This window comes from Carcharhinus amblyrhynchos, chromosome 8, assembly GCF_965287045.1.
Source record: "Carcharhinus amblyrhynchos chromosome 8, sCarAmb.v2.hapA, whole genome shotgun sequence".
Lineage (NCBI taxonomy): Eukaryota > Metazoa > Chordata > Chondrichthyes > Carcharhiniformes > Carcharhinidae > Carcharhinus > Carcharhinus amblyrhynchos.
This window is the reverse complement of record NC_137331.1, coordinates 56,980,269-57,000,844: the sequence shown is the minus strand read 5'-3', so window position 1 is coordinate 57,000,844 and position 20,576 is coordinate 56,980,269. Positions and strand designations below refer to the sequence as shown.

The 20,576-nt window shown below is 41.8% G+C and overlaps 1 protein-coding gene across 1 annotated transcript in view; it reads left to right on the top strand.

Annotated features, from left to right (window-relative positions):
• sulf1 (sulfatase 1) overlaps window positions 1-20,576 on the top strand; it is a 416,345-nt gene that overhangs the window by 72,449 nt on the left and 323,320 nt on the right. Inside the window, exon 2 of the mRNA XM_080194115.1 lies at window positions 16,002-16,128. The gene's annotated coding sequence lies outside the window, so the exon portion shown is untranslated. The remainder of the gene's footprint in view (window positions 1-16,001; window positions 16,129-20,576) is intronic.

Genomic DNA, 20,576 nt, shown 5'->3' with positions numbered 1-20,576 from the left:
ATTGTTTTTGTTTGCCCTTTTAAGATTTGGAATAGTGAGATCTGTGATTCTGTCAGAATGTCTCAGTGAGGGGCAGAGTTGCTTAAGCTGGTGTGGGAAAGTAAAAGCTCAGGAGGTTAGGAGCCTCGGTCTTCAATCAGTCTTTACTAGTTTCCACTGATAGCACTTTTGAGAATCACAAAGGCAGTAATATGCACTCCTGATTGAACTGCTGGAAGCAGAGTCTGTTGGAGTCATTGACACTTGCAGTTTTCTGTGCCTTTACACATTGTTATTGGTCAACTATCAGACAATTTTTAAAAAGATTTCTTGGTAGCATTATTTGGAAATAGTTGAATTATCAGCCAAAAGGGTAAAAGCAGCTTTCAAAATGCCACTTTATATATTTTAATGCTCCAAATATTCAAAGAATTGCTGGTTACTGATTATAGTTTACAAATATTGGTGTGATCTTTCCAACAGTAGAATGTAATAATTATCACAACAAACATTTTTGTTTCTAATTACAATTACTTTGTACAAGATACAGCAAATAGTTTGGGTGCAAGTTTTTAATTTTTTTAACTCTTTGAGTACTAGTGGGAATTTTTCTTGTCTTCAATCTGTTGCAAGAGTTTTGTCAGACAGTGGTTGAGATTGGTGTGAACACCAAAAACGTTCTGCATTTTTTAATACTTTGTTGATTGACCAATAGGACAGTGAATGCATAAATAGAGGACTGGGAGGAGCAATGAATTTTGAATAGACATTTCACCTCAGGAATATGGATTTATTTATTTAGTTTATAAATAATGCATGTGTGTCTGTTCTTGTGCATCAAATGTGTGTGTATTTTTCTGGGTAGGTACACGCCTCTCTGTCTTAAATGCACTTCCTGGCAGCAAGTTTGTGGAACTCAATTGATGAAGGAGGTTTTATTAGCTATACACACCTGTGGATTTACTGTGCAGCATTGTAATAGCAGCAACCTGTGACTGCATGCTCCATCACAATTTCATGGTCTCACAGAAAGAGAGAGAAACTTCCACATGTCATCAGCGTCAAATACTCTGAAAGAGTGTTTGAAATAATAAAACAACAAGAAAGAAGTGGATGAATGTTCCCTTAATGAAAAATGCAGATGTTCCCAACACTTGAGTCCTATATTAAAGGTGTTTTTGTTTTGTGTTTGGATTCTCTAGCATAGTTCATTAACAATAAACAAAGGGTAAATTGCCATAACACGCTTGCACCAACAATGTGGGAGAACTACTCTGCTTTCCTGGTATGTGCCAGAAAGTTTACATTTGAATTGTAATTGGCTGCAGAAAACCCATGCTACAGAAATCTGGCATCATAGAATCATAGAAACCCTTCAGCGTAGAAAGAGGCCATTTGGCCCATCAAGTCTGCACCAACCACAATCCCACCCAGGCCCCAGCCCCATATCCCTCCATATTTTACCCACTAATCCCTCTAACCTATGCATCTCAGAACTCTAAGGGGCAATTTTTAGCGTAGCCAATCAACCTAACCAGCACATCATGTAACTCCTTTAAATTTCTTCAGCCTTCACCTCCATGCACCATGAATTCTCTACCTCTACATTGATATCCTGACAGTTAGCAGCAGAAAATGCAGTGGTGTCGCCAAACATATTTAATGTATGGCTATCAATGCACCATAGAAAATAAATAATATTTAAGCCAATAGACTGAAGTTGTGGAATAAAGAATCTATTTTCATATTTTTCTAAGTGCTTCTACTGCTTCACCATTTGCGATAGCCTTGTAGCTATCAGTACTCTTACTTTGATGCAGCTCTAAATGCTCTCCCCAAACATAATTTGCAAGGGAAGAGTCAACAAATGCTTTGCAATGTTTTCAATGCTAATGGACAAGGGTGGACATTTCACACACACATTTTACTAAAATGTTCCTTACAGCAATTTATGTATGGGGTGCCTTCCACCTGACACAAATTTATATGGTACAGGGATCATTTTACTTACCTTTGGTTGCTCTGTTGTTTCTAATGTAATCTTGAAAATGCAATTTAAATATTCCAAGGTATTATTCACTCTTACACTTAAACTGCTACTTTCCTAGAAATTTGCCTTCACTGCATCTCTGGCTCTGTCACCTTCTAGCTTTGAAATTAGTCTGGGCCAATTTTGGGGTCCAGCCTAGGCACAACACAATCAATGGGTGCATGAATCAAAAACCTGTGGTTGGATAAACATTGGTCCTTGGGCTTTATAAACATACCTGTACAAAATGGTGACGAAAGGTATTAATGTCAGTAAGTTTATGTAACCGGTAGCAGTTCTTGGGAGAGGAAATGAAGTGGGCTATGGGGAGGGGTGGGTAACTGCAACTCCTGTGGCTTAGCACAACATCCCTTCAATTCCTTTTAACAAGTGGGCGTGTCAGTGTTGGCCAGCAGCAGCTCGTGTCTTATGCTCAATGCTCTGCTAGAACCAAGGTATTTTAACATTTTTTTGAATAATGTATTTTTAAAATCTTTTTTGGTGACGGCCTAAAGTGGTCTCTTTTAGGGCCATATGTAGGCCTGAATTTTCTGAATACTATTAGTGCTGGCTTTCTGCATGTAAAATTGGAGGCTTAATGCCCATCTAGTAATTAAAAAAAAAGACATTAAGTTATGGAATTTCTTGGCCTTAAGATCTCAAAGATCTCATTTACTGTAACTTTGTTCTCTGTCTAACTCACTGACAATTTTGATTCACTTTTCTCTTACCTATTGTACATACAGAGGATTAAAATCATCCTCCAAATATATTCAACAGGTTTAACTATTGAAATGCTGCTAAAAGAAGTTCTGAGCAACAAGCTTTCCTAGAATTTAATCCTGTTTTTTGGGGTTTTGAGAACTTGACTTGGCTCATATTATATGATGATGATGATTTTAGCTGGAATTCAGTACTGTATTTTACTGAGTGAGCCTAGTAACAATGGAACCACTATACTTTGTTGATGACTGTTTAGGAAGAAATGTGCAAGAGCCTGTCACTTTGAGCTCTGGGACACTGTAACTGGGGTATTTCCAAAGATGCACTGAGGAACTCCCCACTGTGCTCTGGAAGTCCCCAGGTAAGGATTTCCTAACAAGTGTTTGGGAAGTTCAAATTTCTGTTGGACAATTGCCCTTCATTCAGAACCTTCTGCAAGTACAATATAAATTGCAAACTTCAAATGGTTCCAAATGTATTACAGTAATAATTATCCAGAAAATGTTGGAAGAAGTAAACTTCTAACTTCAGGGTAACTACAATAATGGCCTCTCCAGTGGGTTTCACTAGCTGTTCCCCACCACCCCCTCAAGAACTGCCTGTCTCCTGCAACCCCACCCTGGCTACAGCTCCAAGGGCCCCATACTCTGATCCATCCCCCCCCCTCCCCCCACTCCCACTATTGACTACCCCCACTGACCACCTGACTCCCCCACCACTGACCGTCCAGAAAATCTGACACTTCCCCACTGACCACCCAGCTCCTGTTGACCACCCAACACTCCCAACTAGCCAACCCCTACACCACTACCACTCAGCCCCTTCCTGATTACCCCACCCCACCCCAACCAGTCACCCCTATTGGGTACTGCCACTGACCATCCAACTGCTGCTTCATTGATCAGCCCCACCACTGACCACCCCCCCAACAATCTGACTCTACCACCATCCAAATTCTGACCATGCACACACACGCACACACTCAAAAGCAAATTACTGCAGATGCTGGAATCTGAAACCATTAGTGAAAATGCTGGAAAATCTCAGCAGGTCTGGCAGCATCTGTTAAGAGAGAAAAGAGCTGATGTTTCGAGTACAGATGACCCTTTTCTTTTCTCTCCTTACAGATGCTGCCAGACCTGCTGAGATTTTCCAGCATCTTCTCTTTTGGTGACCACCATAGAGTTTTTCCTGATGTGGAAACAGGCAGGAAAACACACCAAATCTTACAGTCTCAAACTTATTAATTATGCACTCAGGTACTTTGCACTGTATTCCATTTTGGGACAAGCCTGGTCACACGTCGTTCACCACCCTATCCAGACGCCATTACAGACCCACTATTGAAAGAAAAAGATGGACCTCCTGAAAGTGGATCTCTGGAAGCATCCTGAGACTGGAAGATGGACCTCCTAAGAAAGAAGATGGATCTCTGGGAACACGCTGATTCTGGAAGATACACCCCCTCCAGCATACTGAACCTGGAAGATCTTTGATTTGATTTGACTTATTACTGTCACATGTATTAGCATACAGTGAAAAATATTGTTTCTTGTGTGCTATACAGACAAAATATACCATTCATAGAGAAGGAAATGAGAGAGTGCAGAATGTAGTGTTACAGTCATAGCTAGGGTGTAGAGAAAGATCAACCTAATGCAAGGTTAGTTCATTCAAAAGTCTGACAGTAGCAGGGAAGAAATTGTTCTTGTGTCGGTTGGTATGTAATCTCAGTCTTTTGTATCTTTCTCCTGACAGAAGAAAGTGGAAGAGAGAATGTCTAGGGTGGGTGAAGTCCTTAATTATGCTGGCTGCTTTGCCAAAGCAGCGGCAAGTGTAGACAGAGTCAATGGATGAGAGGCTGGTTTGCATGATGGATTGGGTCACATTCACAACCTTTTGTAGTTTCTTGCGGTCTTGGACAGAGCAGGAGCCATACCAAGCTGTGATACAACAGAAAGAATGCTTTCTATGGCGCATCTGTAAAAGTTGGTGAGAGTCATAGTTGACATGTCAGATTTCATTAGTCTTCTGAGAAAGTAGAGGCATTGGTGGGCTTTCTTAACTATAATGTCGGCATGGGGGGGCTAGAACAGGTTGTTGGAGATATAGACATCTAAAAACTTGAAGCTCTTGATCCTTTCTACTTCATTCCCATTGATGTAGACAGGGGCATGTTCTTCTCTACGCTTCCTGAAGTTGATGACAATCTCCCTGTTTTGTTGACATTGAGGAAGGATTATTGTTGTCTCACCAGTTCACCAGATTCCTTATCTCATTTCTGTACTCTATCTCGTCATTGTTTGAGATCCGATCCACTATGGTGGTGTCGTCAGCAAACTTGAAATCGAATTGGAGGAGAATTTTGTCCACAGTTATAGGTGATAAGGAGTATAGTAGGGGGCTGAGAACACAGTCTTTAGGGGCATTAGTATTGGGGATGATTGTGTAGGTGGTGTTGTTGCCTGTCCTTACTGATTGTAGTCTGTAAGTTTGGAAGTTCAGGATCCAGTCGCAGAGGGAGGTGCCAAGGCCCAGGCCATGGAGTTTGGAAATGAGTTTTTGGAACAATGGTGTTAAAGGCTGGACTGTAGTCAATAAATAGGAGTCTGAATAGGTGTCCTTGTTATCTAGGTATTCCAGGGTTGAGTGCAGGGCCAGGGAGCTGGCACCTGCTGTGGACCTGTTGCAGCAATAGGCAAACTGTAGTGGATCCAGGTAGTCTGGGAGGCTGGAATTGATTTATGCCATGACTAGCCTTTCAAAGCACTTCATAATGATGGATGTCAGAGCCACCAGCCGATAGTCATTAAGGTCTATGTATGGATGCTCCCCTTACCCACTGCTGTGGCATTCAGGGGTCCAGGGGGCATCTACAGGTTGATCTCCCAGATTAGGTATCCTGGAGAACTCCATTCTCCAGCTTCAGAATGTTCCCGGAGATCCATCTTCATTTTCAGGATGTCCACCTTCTTTCTTCAATAGTGAGTCAGTAATGTTGCATGTCTTTTCAAAATGGTGCACAGGTGGGATGGTACACTATCTGCTATCAGGCCTGTCGCACCATGGAATATGGTGCAAAACCCCCAGGTCCAAAACCAATGAGGTCAGGGTCGGGAGATTTCATGTAGTTTTCCATTGGGCTCCACATTGGGAAGCGCTCCCAATTCCTACCCAAATACGGGTCTTAATCATAGGTTGGGAAAATTCTGTTCTTAATTATAAGTTTATAAAATTGAATAATTTGTTAATTGAAATATTATGAAAGCTCTTCCCATGAAAATTTGTTGCTTGGTTCAAACCTCTTAATTGGTTAATTCAAATTTAAATGCCCACCCAATTGATCCTGATCAGTGAAATTTGTAACTTTGCTACTTAATTGTGATTCAATACAATTGTAAGATAATTGGCCTCACAATTAAGGTCAGCATTTATTGCCCATTCCAGGTTGACCTGAGAAAGTGATGCTTGGCCTGTTCTTGACCGCAATCTGTGTGGTGGAAATGCTAACATTGTTGGTTATTACCATTGTAAGGACTATTACTTACGTGGCGAAAAACTGCAGCAGGCGACGGTGCAGAGGGACCTCGGGGTCCTTGTGCATGAGTCGCAAAAACCCAGCTTGCAGGTGCAGCAGGTGGTCAGGAAGGCGAATGGGATGCTGGCCTTCATAGCGAGGGGGATTGAATATAAAAGTAGGGAGGTCTTGCTGCAGCTGTATAGGGCATTGGTGAGGCTGCAGCTGGAGTACTGTGTGCAGTTTTGGGCGCCGCACCTCCGCAAGGATATTTTGGCCCTGGAGGGAGTGCAGAGGAGGTTTACTAGGCTGATACCGGAGTTGAGGGGATTGAGCTATGAGGAGAGGCTGAATAAACTAGGCTTGTACTCGTTAGAGTTTAGAAGAATGAGGGGAGATCTCATTGAGATGTATAAGATGATGAATGGGATGGATAGGATAGAGGTGGAGAGACTCTTCCCGCTCAAAAAAGACAGTAGGACTAGGGGGCACAGCCTCAAGATAAAGGGGAGGCGGTTTAGAACAGAGTTGAGGAGGAACTTCTTCACTCAAAGGGTGGTGAATCTCTGGAATTCTCTGCCCGTTGAAGTGGTGGAGGCTGCCTCGCTAAATATTTTTAAGAAGCGGGTTGATGGGTTCTTGATAAGAGAGGGGATTAAGGGTTATGGGGAGAGGGCGGGAAAGTGGAACTGAGCCACAACAGATCAGCCATGATCTTATTGAATGGCGGGGCAGGCTCGAAGGGCTAGATGGCCTACTCCTGCTCCTATTTCTTATGTTCTTATGGTTAGGGAGCTCCAGGATCCAGGCCTTGGGCCAGTGAAGGTTTAGAGAGATATATTTCCAAGTCAGGATGATGTGTAACTTGGAGGTGATGGTGTTCCCATGGATCTGCTGTCTTTGTCCTGCTGGATGGCAGATGTCACAGGTTTTGGAAATTATGCCTAAATCCAGTCTAGTTCAAGCAATCCAAAAGAACCAACCTGTTTGAGCCGTTCAGCATCCTCTTGTTGAAAAAGGAGAATTGGTTTTATTGTAGATGGTGTAACTGATCCTGATTCTCTATTGTAGATGAGCCATTTCTACAGTTAAAGTGAAGGTCCACAAAAGGAGTCAGTGGCTTTCCCCAGAAAATACTGACAATTGATGGCATCATAAATTCCTGAAACTTGATCGTATTATGAGAACTTGCATTTAAAGAACTTCAGGGTGCTTCACAGCAGCGTTACAAAAAATGAATGCTGAGTCAAAGGTATTAGATGAGGTGAGCAAACATTTGGTCATTAGCAGTTAAGGAGAAAAAAACGGTTGTGAAGCAAAGCAGTTTAGGGAGGGAATTCCATTGTGTGCAGTTGCGATGATGGTAGCATGGCATCAGGATGTAGTGCACAAGATTGGGGGATGCAGGAGATAACCAAATTAGATGAATAGAGATTTTGCGGGTGGTGTGGGGAGGTATTATGAGCTTCAGGAGGTTGCTAATGTCGGCAGGGTCAAGGCCATAAATGGACTTAAACACAAGGATGAAAATTTCAAAGTTGAAGCATTAAACGCGCAGAAGTCCATACAAATCAGACAGGAGTGTTGACTGATCTGCAGCTGGTGCAGAATAGGACAGAGGCAGTGGAGCTTTGGATGAACTGCTATTTATTGAAGATAAAAGCTTGGCCAGGAAATTTTAGAATGGTCAAGTTTGAGGGTGAGAAAGGAATGTATGAAAATTTAGGAAGCAGAGGGACTGCTGTAGGAGTAGGGAAGAGCAAAGTTATAGAGATGGAAGGCAACAGTTTTTATTTGGAGAGAATATGGGGTCAGAAACTCAGCTTAGGATGATGAGGTTTCAAACATATTGATTTAATATGAGACAGTGGCACAGAAGGGGATGGAATCAGTGACAAGAGTATATAGAGTTTGTGGTGGAGATGAATGCTGAACAAGCAATCTGGCAACACTGAGGAAGGGAAGGGGCTAAGACCTCTTAGCCCCATCTCGGTAAATGATATCAACAGCACTTATGGATGAAAGAGGTCAAGGGTAGATCCTTGGGGGATTCAGATAAGTGCCTGGAGACAGTAAAAGAGGACATTGTAAGAGATGCTCTGTCAATGCTTGAATAGGTCAGAGTGGAATCAAACAACAGTATTTCCAGTGAGCTAAACAATGAAGGCACAGCAGTGGGGCTAGAATGCCAATCATGTTGAATGTTAAGGAAGATGAGATAGACTACTATCACAGAGGATGCCATTTGTGGCCTTTATTAGGGCAGTATTAGTGTTTTGGGAGGGCAAAAACATGATTTTTAAAAATTAATTTGCAAAATGTGGGCATTGCTGGCTAGGGCATAATTTATTGCCCACTCCTAGCTGCACTGGAAAAGGTGGTGATGAGCTGTCTTCTTGAACTGCTGCAGTCCCTGGGTGCAGGTACATCCACAGTGCTGTTAGGAAGGGAGTTCCAGGATTTTGACCCAGTGAAAGTGAAGGATGGGTGATATATTTCCAAGTCAGGATGGTATGTGACTTGAAGGGGGACTTGCAGATGTTGATTAGAGAAGCTCAAACATGATGTTCTGAGAACCATGGGCATGGATTTGGCAGGGTGGCAAGTTAAAACATTTTCTGAAGGGCAATTAGAGATTGGCAATAAATGCTAGCCTAACCAGTGACACCCACATCCCGTAAATGAATTACAAAAACTTTGGAGATCAAAGAGTTGTTGGAAGTGAGATGGTAATTTTCAAGAACACAATGGTGAATAATGAAGGAGTAATAATGGAATTTTTGAAAGAAAGGGGCGGTACCTGAGGAGAGAGAACAATTTATAACAATATTTAGAATATGTAAAGGAACGAAAGTTAAGTGGATAGCAGTTCAGTGGCAATGGGATAAGTTAACATGGCATCACAAAAATGATGTCCTTCATGACACTGGATTTAACAGTATGGAGACCAACCTACAGAAAATTTCAATTTAGTTGGACAGGCCATGTCTCCTGCATTAGTGATTACAGAATTCCCAAACAGATTTTTATATGGAACGGTCTCAGCATAAAGGTGGTCAGTACAAACAATGGAATGACCCCCATAAAAGAGCTTTACAAACTTCTGCATTGCAGACCACATCTCTTGGGAAAACACTACAGTGGACTGGCCCATATAGAAGCAAACACTGAAATTTGAGAACCATCTGCACCAAGTGCACAAAATCTGATGTGCCCAGAGGTGACAGAAATGCAGAAGCTCCTCCAAGCACCAACAATGACAACATGAACTGCCAGTTTTTTGGGCATCCATGCTGATCTTGCTGGCACCGGACTCTTCAGTCAAAGCTGATCCACAGAAGACAGTGAAGTTACATACAGATTTGACATCGTGGTATAACAAGGACTCTATTACAAGCATGACATTGGCTTCATGGATAAGACAAACTCAGAGAGGGCATGATGGGAGAATGGAAAGATTCTGGTGAGAAATCAAGGCTCAGGACAGGAAACTCACAGACTCTTCTTGGTGGAAAAGGAGGAGATCAGTACTAGAGGCAGCCAATGGTTGATTTTAATCTTGATGACAAAAATGTCAAAATAAGTCCATGGGCTTCTTGCACTTGTACGTGTTGATGCTGGCCAGTTAGCTCAGGTGGTTAGAGTGTGGTGCTAACACCAAAATTGCTGGTTCGATATCCATAATGACATTAATGTGTCTTAAAACAATCGTGATACCTGTTACTTTCAGTTTCAATTCCTTTGCTATCATTATCACAGAGCAGAACATTTTCTAATAAGGCATTGCAGTTTTATTACATCGCAGACTTTTGGCAATGGAGCTGGTGGCATAGTGGTATTGTCACTGGACTGCTAATCTAGAGGCCCAGAGTTATGGACTGGGGACCCAGGTTTGAATCCCACCATGGCAAATGGCAGAAAAATCTAGATGAGTTGATGGGGCAGCAGAACGGCTTAAGGAGGTATGTTTAAAGCTGATAGAAGTGACACAACTGATGCATCCATCAACAAAACATTCTTAGATAGGAAAAAAGTTCAGGGACCAAATATTATCATGCTTTTTGCCAGCATGGTTTAGAGGAAACAAGAACTGGGAATTCTCATATTTTGGTGTTTAAATTCCCTGTTATTTTCATAGTGGTATTATTATCCTGGAACTTGCAGAAATAACAAAAAGGCAGGATGGTGATGCCTTTATCTGAGAAACTGTTTCCATTGGCAGGAGGGGCAGGAAACAATAATCGCAGGTTCAAGGTAATTGACAAAAAAAGGCAAAATCTAATTTAACCTCAGTTTAGGATCTGTTTTAGCTCATGTTGAGGCTGATGGGTTTTAAAGCTGCTTAGATGATGCTGCTGTTTTAGTCTGGCTGCCAAGAGGTCAACATCCAGAGGTTGAATCCAGGCAACAAACCTGAATCATCTTCCCTCCTCTGTAGTAGGTTTAATGGGTGGGGCTGAATCATGGGACCCCTGCCATCTTCCTCCCTCCAACCTGATGAAATCTGTGACAGGAAGACCTGTGGTATCACTTAAGGACTTCATTCCATTGTGGCTGGTACTAACCCAGATGGGTCAAGGACTTGCCACATGGGTGATAAGACAAGTAAATGCATGTGGGGTTGCCTGCAGACTCCCAAGGTGATGTTCAAAGGTTTCTGATGGAAGGATCCAGCTTCAGGAATTGGGCTGGGACTGCCGTCAGCCAATCTCCCATCTGCCCTTGCTCTGGATTTTCTCCTCCCTCCCTCAATCATTCACCTCTGGTCTAGGATCTAACAACGATACTAGGCCATGGGTGAAAGTCATACTAAGCACAGGCACTGCTGTTGGCTTGTAAAGTGCCTGAGTGGCACATATTGCAGCAACCTTTCCCTAAAAGAGATGACAAGGGGTCTTCCATTGGCTTTCCTGCTGGCAGCCAAGAACCCCCTCCCATAGAATTTCCCTTTGATCCAGTTCTTTGCTGGCTTTTCAGATAAACTTTAAATATTGATAGTATGCAGAAAATAGGCATGAGCAGACCAGCTATTGTTATAAACCCCACTTGATTTTCCTTTCCATTGAGGTGGATGGTTTCACTTAAGATTTTGTCACTGGATTGAGGCAGCCAGATTTGAATCTCTTGGAATCCACTTTGAAAGAACAATAATTAATCTTGACTTTCTGCCATGAGATATAGTGCAGCAAGCGATAACACTGTCTGTGTATGCATCATAGAAGATCTTGATGCAGTCACAGAGCTTTGAGCCGTATCAAAACATATACTAGTTGACCCAAGAGCTCCAGGGACAAAAATATTGGAATTGTTTCAAAAAATTGTTGATGTCGTTTACAATGGTGCAAATAAAGATCCACCCTAGCATTCAATAAAATCAAACTAAAGACTTGCAGTTTTAAAGTGCTTTTCACAACCTCAGGGCATCCCAAAGTGCTGCACAGTCAATAAGGTATTCTCTCTGTTTGTAATACAGAGAATTATATTTATTGCACTAATTGCAAAATTAAATGGGTGTGTAAATTTATTATTTTTAATAAGTACTGCTCGCTTGAATGTATAAAGTGCTGTGGAATCATAGATAATTTTGAAAACATCTGCTATGTTTTTCTACCACTACATTAAAGACAAAAAAAAACAAAACCCAGGGAGCACTGAATCTATTATTTCTAAAATGTACAGCACAGAATTCCATTCATTTCTTCCAGGAAGCAAGTGCAGTATTCTGACTGCTAAGTACCAAACCCTAGTGTTTACTTTTTGATGCATGCTGCAGTCAGATGTTCCAGTGGATGTTGTCACTCAACTCAGACATTTCCACATTAATTCTCTCTGCAGTTTATTATTGGGTTTGAAGCTCTAATTTAAGAATTGGTAAGGGAGGGGGGGTTACACACTGATCATCAATATCATGGTTTTGTTTGGGCTTTTCTCCAGCACCAGACACCACCTATTTATGGCATTCTTGCATTTCAGAGGGTGGAGGAGGGTAATGGGGTGCAGAGATCTATGGCAGAAACCCATGATCTCAATGTGTGTGCCTTTTATTTACTTGTCCTCCAGTTGCCACTCCAAATCCTGTAACTCCAGTGGTTAAAAACAAGGAAATCTAAATCCATACTTTCAGTTGCAAGTGGAGACCAGACAGCAGCTTTCTGGACTCGGAAGCATTTGAGTCATTGATGATAAATCCCTGGAGATGCAGAAGAATCCCAAATATAGCACCTGCCAAATGTATTCCAGTGACATAAAACAATCCAAAAATGGTGTGTTTTTTTTTGGTAGGACCTTAGGTACCACATGAAGTCCCATGCACACAGGAAAATCCTGTTTAGATTTGCTATAGACAGGGATAGTTACCATCTATTACCAGTCCAGGCTGGCTCAGTTGTCAGGAAGGGTGGAGCTTTTCTGCTTAAGTTAACTGAGTAATAACTAGAAATTTCCTTATAGCTAGGAAAGTGCTTATTTATAATAGTTAGCAATTTTTCTTTTATTATATTTAGTTATTTTTAATCATCAATAGATAGGAAGATGTTTAAAGCTACAAAGGGATCCATAGCAATATTTTGGCAACATTTTGTTCAAGAGCTGGCAATCCTGTTTGTGCCAGTTACTGTGTCAGCAGACCTCCACAGTTAACCAACAGGAAGCCAAATCTGGCGTGATCTGGACAAAGCAGGTTCTGCCAGTTTTTTTCTGTTCCCTCCCCTTCAGATGAAATGAATGCCTTGTTACTGAAAAAACTCAGCTATTAAGCACTCGCCCAACAGGCAAGTAAAGCTGCTTCTATATTGACCTCTTTTTAATTCAGATTCCAGGAGCCAGGCTTTCAGTTAGTATGAAGCTCAGTCTGGTTTCCTTATGCTAGCAGCAGACTCCCATTATTTAGTTTATTGTGGGTCTATAACGTCTCTGCCAGGATAAAAAAACCCGATGTATTAATGTAAATGTTTTACAAATGCTTGTTTCCAGAATCTCAAATGATATATTATTTTAAAGAAAGAATAACCACACTGTAACTTACATAGTATCTTAGTAAATTCTCAGCACACCCCAAAGCATTTGCATGCAGTGAATCACTTTTGAAACAGCCAGTCGGTATGTAGGAAAATTATAGTCTCTCAAACGGCAAAGTGTAGCTAACTGGCCTGTTGAGGAGGGAATGTTGGCCAGGACTCAATCAGAACTCTCTGCTCTCCTTCAGGGTGAAAGATAACAATTGCAACAATGCAGCACCCTCTCAGTATTGCAATACAGTGTCAGCCTATATTGTCTCCTCACATTGTGGAATCGACCTTCTGGTTCCAGCTGAATTAAACCAATATTATTTAAGTGAACTACCTGAGTGTACAAGCCTGCTGCTTGCTTATAGGTTTAACAGCAAAAATGCCTGTTGTTTCACTAACTGTTGGGATTGATCTTCACCAGTCGTTGGGATCCCTATGTCAAAATTAAATGGGGGTCTTGAGCCTAAACATGCCAGAAGCCTAACCTCAGATATGGATAAGGAACCATGAAGCATTTGGTGCAAATCCAGAGGAAGGAGGAAGGGTGTCCAATTCCTGACTTTTGGATTTTTATTTTGGGTGGGGGTGATATCTAATGGAAAGTTGTCCAATCCCAAGGAATTGGGTAAGCTTGAGGGGCGCAGGGTGGGGTTAGAGGTTGGGGAAAGGGGAGAAGGAAGCATTCCTATTCCTCCTGGCCCCCAAGCAATGCTGTAAGGAAACTTAAATTTTCTTCCTGAAGTTGTTCTTGCTTCCTTTGAGCTTTTGGGTTTCCCAAAGCCTGCAAACGTAGCAGCCAGAATTAGACATGTAAAGCAGATACACCCAGCCTCATTATAACACTTAAATGGCCAATTTGCCTTTTGGGAGTAGGCCGACTGCTCCCTCTACGGCCTGTCTCTTTCAAACCTGGAAGTGGGAGGATTGGTGTGAGGTTTGAATATTTTAATATTTCATCCTGTTTTTGTGGGGTTAAAATTCAATCCCAATGTTAAGATCTATGGTGTTCTGTCGGAATTGGAAAAATACATTTTAACAATTTTTAACCAAATAAGAGGTTGTTTATGACGCGTTCGAAGGCAGAAATGATGAAATGGCAAAAGGGTTGATGGTGCAAGGCAAAGGGGACGATATTGGGGCAAATGAATTAAGCAAAATGGTTCTAGAGGAGCCATATAAACATTGTCCAGTAGTAAGTACATCTGAAATTATTGAAAGGATTAATTTCTACCTGCTTTGAATTCTTTTCTCATGGTGCTTAATTTTAGTTGGCCTGATTTACATGGACATTTACATTCAGGGAAAATAGCTGCTTGGAATAGATGAGGAACGCACAGTTAAAACTGCAGGACAGCCTTGGGCTAGAAAAAGTTAATGACTTAGCTAAGAAAATGTTGCCCCATCTTTGCTGAGATGTGCAGATTAGCTCTTTTACATTGTAGTGTGGTAGGTCGGACTGTCAGTTTATTCCATACCTTGCATTTTTGATGTGTTTGTTTTTTTTAGTTTTCTTTCTTGCAGCGGTTTCAGGCTCTATTGTCTACAAGAAATAGATCCCGAGGTCTGATCAGAAAGTAGACCAAACACTTGCCGATTCTTAGGTTTCTTTCAAAACACTGAGTCGCGCATCACTGGCACCGAAACTATTATTCATTTTTTAAATAAACTGGATGGTGTTTCCTTCTTCAGGTTGTAAAATGTACTGTTTTGAAAGATGCTTTTTTTTAATAGGCCGACTGGTTCCTTTAATCATTATGAATGCAAGTGAAGTATTGCAAACTCTGCAGGAATAATGAAAGCTTTGGTTTAGGGAGTTTGAACAAGACGTGAAGCCCCTACCCCCCTACAGGATCAAATGGAACAAACTGCAGAAAGGACAAAAGAGCTGGGCATCTGATAAGAAGCTAAAGTAGGAGGAAAGGAATGCTGTCAAGATTATTTCCATACAAGTAGAGTATCAAATCTAGTATGTCATTGGCTTTCTTAAACTCTGGTAGATATGCATATCTTTTTGATGTGTGTTTAATTTTATACTCTTTTTGGTTCATTCTTTTTCATCAAAACCATTTGAGAATAAATGTAATTCACTCAGTAACAAAATTGACCCAATTTAGTTTGCTGTCAAATGAACAGATTTGAACAAATGTATTGCTAAAATGTATTCACTGAATTGTGTGTGTATTTTAGGCAAACTTACCCAACTTATCTACAGGAAACTTATAAAACCAAATATTCAAGATCTTTGGAAATGTCAATAATATGTAAAGATTGATTTTAGTACTTTGCTTTTCTTAAGTTGTAGCTGAACAGTTTTGACTCTGGGTTTTACCTCTGCACCTAATTATTGGAAACTCTTCATCGTTTTCCCAATGAGAGATAGTATAAAGCACATTGTACTTGGGTTCAAAAGGTGAAAGAGCAGGTGTTTAGGCTGCATTTTCCTGTTGGTCTGGTTAAGGTTGAAAGGTGAATTTTGGTTGGGAAGTCATTTAATAATGCCTCTTGAAACAAAGGACACTACCTTACCATCTGGGGCTATTCACATTTACTTCATTCAAAATAATTCTGTTACTTCCCCTTTTCTGATGACTATGCTCATTGTATGCACAGGTAATGGACCTTTAATTGCTTGGAATACTTGCAAGATCCAGATCAGATAGTCCTGGTTTCATTTTAGCATCAATTAGTCAAACCAAATGAAGATCCTGCATCCTCACTTCCTTATTTTTTTCACATTTTATTTAAGATCTGCTGACAATATGAAGTGAATGCCTTTGGGGCAGCTCCTGAACTTCTCATTGTGAAGCGGACAGGAACAGTTCAGTGTAGGTTTTCCAAGACCCTACTTGTAGCAAGATCAATAATGGATTCAGGTAGGCAATAGAAAACATTCTGTTGATCACTTTCACTCCTCTACAGTGTTCATCTGGTGGATTTATGATAACCCCGTGTTCCATTTATTGATAAGAGCTCTATTTAGTTCCTTTTGAAACACATTAAGGTTTCTTGTTCCACTACGTGTTTGCCACATACATAACATACTTTTATAAAAACAATCTCCTGCATTTCTTGTTTGCTGTTGTTGCCTTTAATTTGTAAACATGATTCCTTTGTGGTTAAGTTTGTACATGGCAGCAAAGTTTATTTGAATACGATTTGTCCATACACTTTTTTACACCTCTACCATATTGCTTCTCAGTCTTTTCAAAAGAAAAAAAGATGCAGACTAATCAATCTTTCCTCAAATATTACTCAGTTAAATTTTGGGATTAACTGATCTTCTTCCAGTAACCAAGCATCTATATTGTAATTGGGAATTCGAAATTGCCCACACTACCCCAGGTTGTGGTCTTACCAGGGCCAAATAAATGTAGTATTAAAATGATCCCAAATTAAAACAGAACTTGCTGGAAATGCTCAGCAAGCCTGGTTGCATCCATGGAGAGAGAAACTGAGTTAATGCATTGAATTTTCCTGTAAATGTTGGGACCCCCATCATTGGAATCAAATGGGAATCCTAAGCCACCATTTGCCGGCAGTGAGATGGCTCAGCCATCTTCTTAATGGCAGCTTTCACAGTCACCATCCTTAATGCCCGTGCAATCAGAGGGCCAGCACCGCTATAGAACTGGCAGCCTCACAGAGAGGTAGGTGCTGCCAAGGTAAGATGGAAGAACAAAGCTGAAGAAATAAACAAGGTCTAGGAGCACAGATCCAAAACAATGGAAGGGCAATCCTTCCCCTGGATTGATATTGAATGGTTTTACATCAAAGGGGTATGGAGCCTCCAGATCTAGTGGATTCTCAGAGAGGTTGCCTTGATTAAACTAGCAGTCTCCAGTGTGGGGTCACACTGCAAAATTCTGGTGAGACTGCAAAGATCTCCCTATATCAGGTTTTAACCAGTGTAATTGTCTGCTGACTTCCATGGAGTGGGAACGTTGTTGGGTCAGAGACTGATGAAAGGGCAGTTGAGCTACTTAAATGGCCGGTTAAGGGCCACATTTCACCAGTATTGAGATGGTCCTTCACCACATAGGAAAGCTTCAAGATGAAATCTGGCAGCCACACAGGAGGCAAGCTCTGCAGGTGGGGCTTCTATTATGGGTATTCATTGCTTCACAGAAGTGCTCCCTAGTGGCAATGGCCTCCCTTGCAGCAATAAAGCAGCCCCCAAGTACTTGGGTACTCTTGAACTCCAGTACAATGTGCTTTATAAAGAGGCCGGCAACTTCTTTCCCCTATAATCCCTACCCAAATCCCCTTGACTGTCGAGGCCTGCTTCGTCCCAGCCTACTTGCTTGTCTTCAAGGTTTCCTAGTCATTGAATCACCCTCTCATATGTTGCAGCCTCAGCAATGGTCACTGCTTTTGGTGGCGTTGGATCAGCAGCCCCTGGGGCGATCTCTCACGATGGCCTTTTAATTGGCTATCATCAACAATTTACCACCCTGGGTCAGCTGCATATTGAAGCAATGTTGACTCCTGCTTTCAGCCCCAGCGTTGGACTTCCCCATTACCTCTGTTTCTGTCTCTATATATAACCCTGACTTGCTGAATGTTTCTAGCATTTTCTTTCTTTATTTCTGATTTGAAGCATCTGCAATACTTTGCTTTAAAATGACTTCTCTTGATTCACTTTTATATATTATAACCCTTTCAATAGACACCAACATACTGGAATTTGGAGATATTGACTCCAAAATGTTATTAAAACTGGAACCAGCAGTGACTTCGGGGGTTAACCATTTCCATACAATCTCTGCTCTGAACAGCACCCATTTACCTGAACCTTTTGTTTCCTTTCTGTCCGCAACTTTCTAATTTTACAAGAATTCAGCTTTTATGCCTGAATTTTAATGACAAGCATTCTTGGACTTGTGTAAGTCCACATACACTATTTCTACTGCATTTCTGTATTCATCAAATCAGTCACATCTTCACAAAACAATCACTGTGAATTTCAGTCATCCTCCTGTTACTGCCCACTGCCCCATCCATGATTCATGTAAGGGGGGGTGGGGGGGGCGGTGGATGGATGACAGAGATTTTCTGCTCCTGCTTTCATTGGGTGGGATTTGGCGAAGGGAGCATAAAATCCCATAAGAGATCCAAATTGTTCTTCATGTCAATGTAAAGGCTTGACGCAATTGTTACTGCATCTCTTCCCTCCCATCAATGATATAACAGGAATCCTGACATTCAACATCGGGAAGCCCATCCCAATAAATGTAACATCTAATTATCAGGACTCTAATAAAACCCCTCTATTACATTATGCATTCATGCCAACATGAATTATGACAGGTCTCCTGTAGTATGCAGCTGGTGGGCAGAACTTATCAGAGAAGGTCAGATGAGTGCATTGTTCAGGGGGGAGAGGGTCATGCCTGGGCACTGCCAGTATTCTTGATTAATAACCTGAATGATTTCCTCTCTGATCAGAAAATAATACAAGATATGAGTTAGATGTATCAACCTCTCTGCTTAAATTCTCAACACAAGATCCAACCCCAAATTTCTCTCTTCAAGGATTCCCTGCTATTGAGGCTGCCTTATGTTTCAACCTCAGCAATGGCCACAGTCGCGATGACCATTGAAGTGCTGTCATGTGAAATATTGTACTAAGATCGTTAAATTGTGCTAGGCCCGAATATAACTGCACAGCATAGTGGCAATCTAGTGAAATGGACCTCCACCTGATTCCTGACCTTACCGGGAATCTTCAGAAATCTCTTGAAATCTCTAGGAATTAAAGAAAAATCTTGTGGGCTGTACAGTGAACAAACCTGAAGGAAAATCAAGAGGGCGATTTTAAAGAAAACTGTGTCTTTTTCTTGGAACACTTTTGCTCATTAATTATAGTAAACAAAATGAAGATGGGGTAAAAGGCTGTGACTGGGCTGGAGTGGTTGGAGCAGGAAGTGAAATATTGAAATATTCAGGAATATGTCAAATCAGATTTGGCAACCGACCCCTGGGCCTCAGCTATTTACCATTTATATAGATGATCTGGAGGAGGGAACTGAGTGTATGGTGTCGAAATTTGCTGATGACACCAAGATTGGTGGAGTGGCAAATTGCGCGGAGAGTGTGGAGAGTCTGCAGAAGGATCTAGATAGGCTGGGCAAATGGGCCAGGAACTGGCAAATGGAATTTAATGTTGGCAAGTGCGAGGTGGTCCACTTTGGTAGGAAGGACTATTACTTACGTGGCGAAAAACTGCAGCAGGCGACAGTGCAGAGGGACCTCGGGGTCCTTGTGCATGAGTCGCAAAAACCCAGCCTGCAGGTGCAGCAGGTGGTCAGGAAGGCGAATGGGATGCTGGCCTTCATAGCGAGGGGGATTGAATATAAAAGTAGGGAGGTCTTGCTGCAGCTGTATAGGGCACTGGTGAGGCCGCAGCTGGAGTACTGTGTGCAGTTTTGGTCGCCGCACTTACGCAAGGATATTTTGGCCTTGGAAGGAGTGCAGAGGAGGTTTAAACATAGAACATAGAACATTACAGCGCAGAACAGGCCCTTCGGCCCACGATGTTGCGCCGACCAGTTAAAAAACAATGACCCACTAACCTAAACCAATCCCTTTTCATCCATAAACCTATCCACGGATCTCTTAAACGCCCCCAAACTAGGCGCATTTACAACCACAGCAGGCAGGGCATTCCAATCCCTCACCACCCTCTGGGTAAAGAACCTACTAGGTTCTTTAGGTTTACTAGGCTGATGTTGGAGTTGAGGGGGTTGAGCTATGAGGAGAGGCTGAATAAGCTAGGCTTGTACTCGTTAGCGTTTAGAAGAATGACGGGAGATCTCATTGAGATGTATAAGATGATGAATGGGATGGATAGGATAGAGGTGGAGAGACTCTTCCTGCTCAGAAAGGACAGTAGGACTAGAGGACATAGCCTCAAGATAAAGGGGGGGCGGTTTAGAACGGAGTTGAGGAGGAACTTCTTCACTCAAAGGGTGGTGAATCTCTGGAATTCTCTGCCCGTTGAAGTGGTGGAGGCTGCCTCGCTAAATATTTTTAAGACGTGAGTTGATGGGTTTTTGATAAGCGAGGGGATTAAGGGTTATGGGGAGAGGGCGGGAATGTGGAACTGAGCCACGACAGATCAGCCATGATCTTATTGAATGGCGGGGCAGGCTCGAAGGGCTAGATGGCCTACTCCTGCTCCTATTTCTTATGTTCTTAAAAGCACAGCAGTCTCCTTACCTGTTTCACTCGACTGTCACCAGTAATAACAATCAGAACATTTCTCCTAAGGTGACCTGTCAATAAAAACGGCAGAATAAAGATGAATGAAGTGGAAGTGATC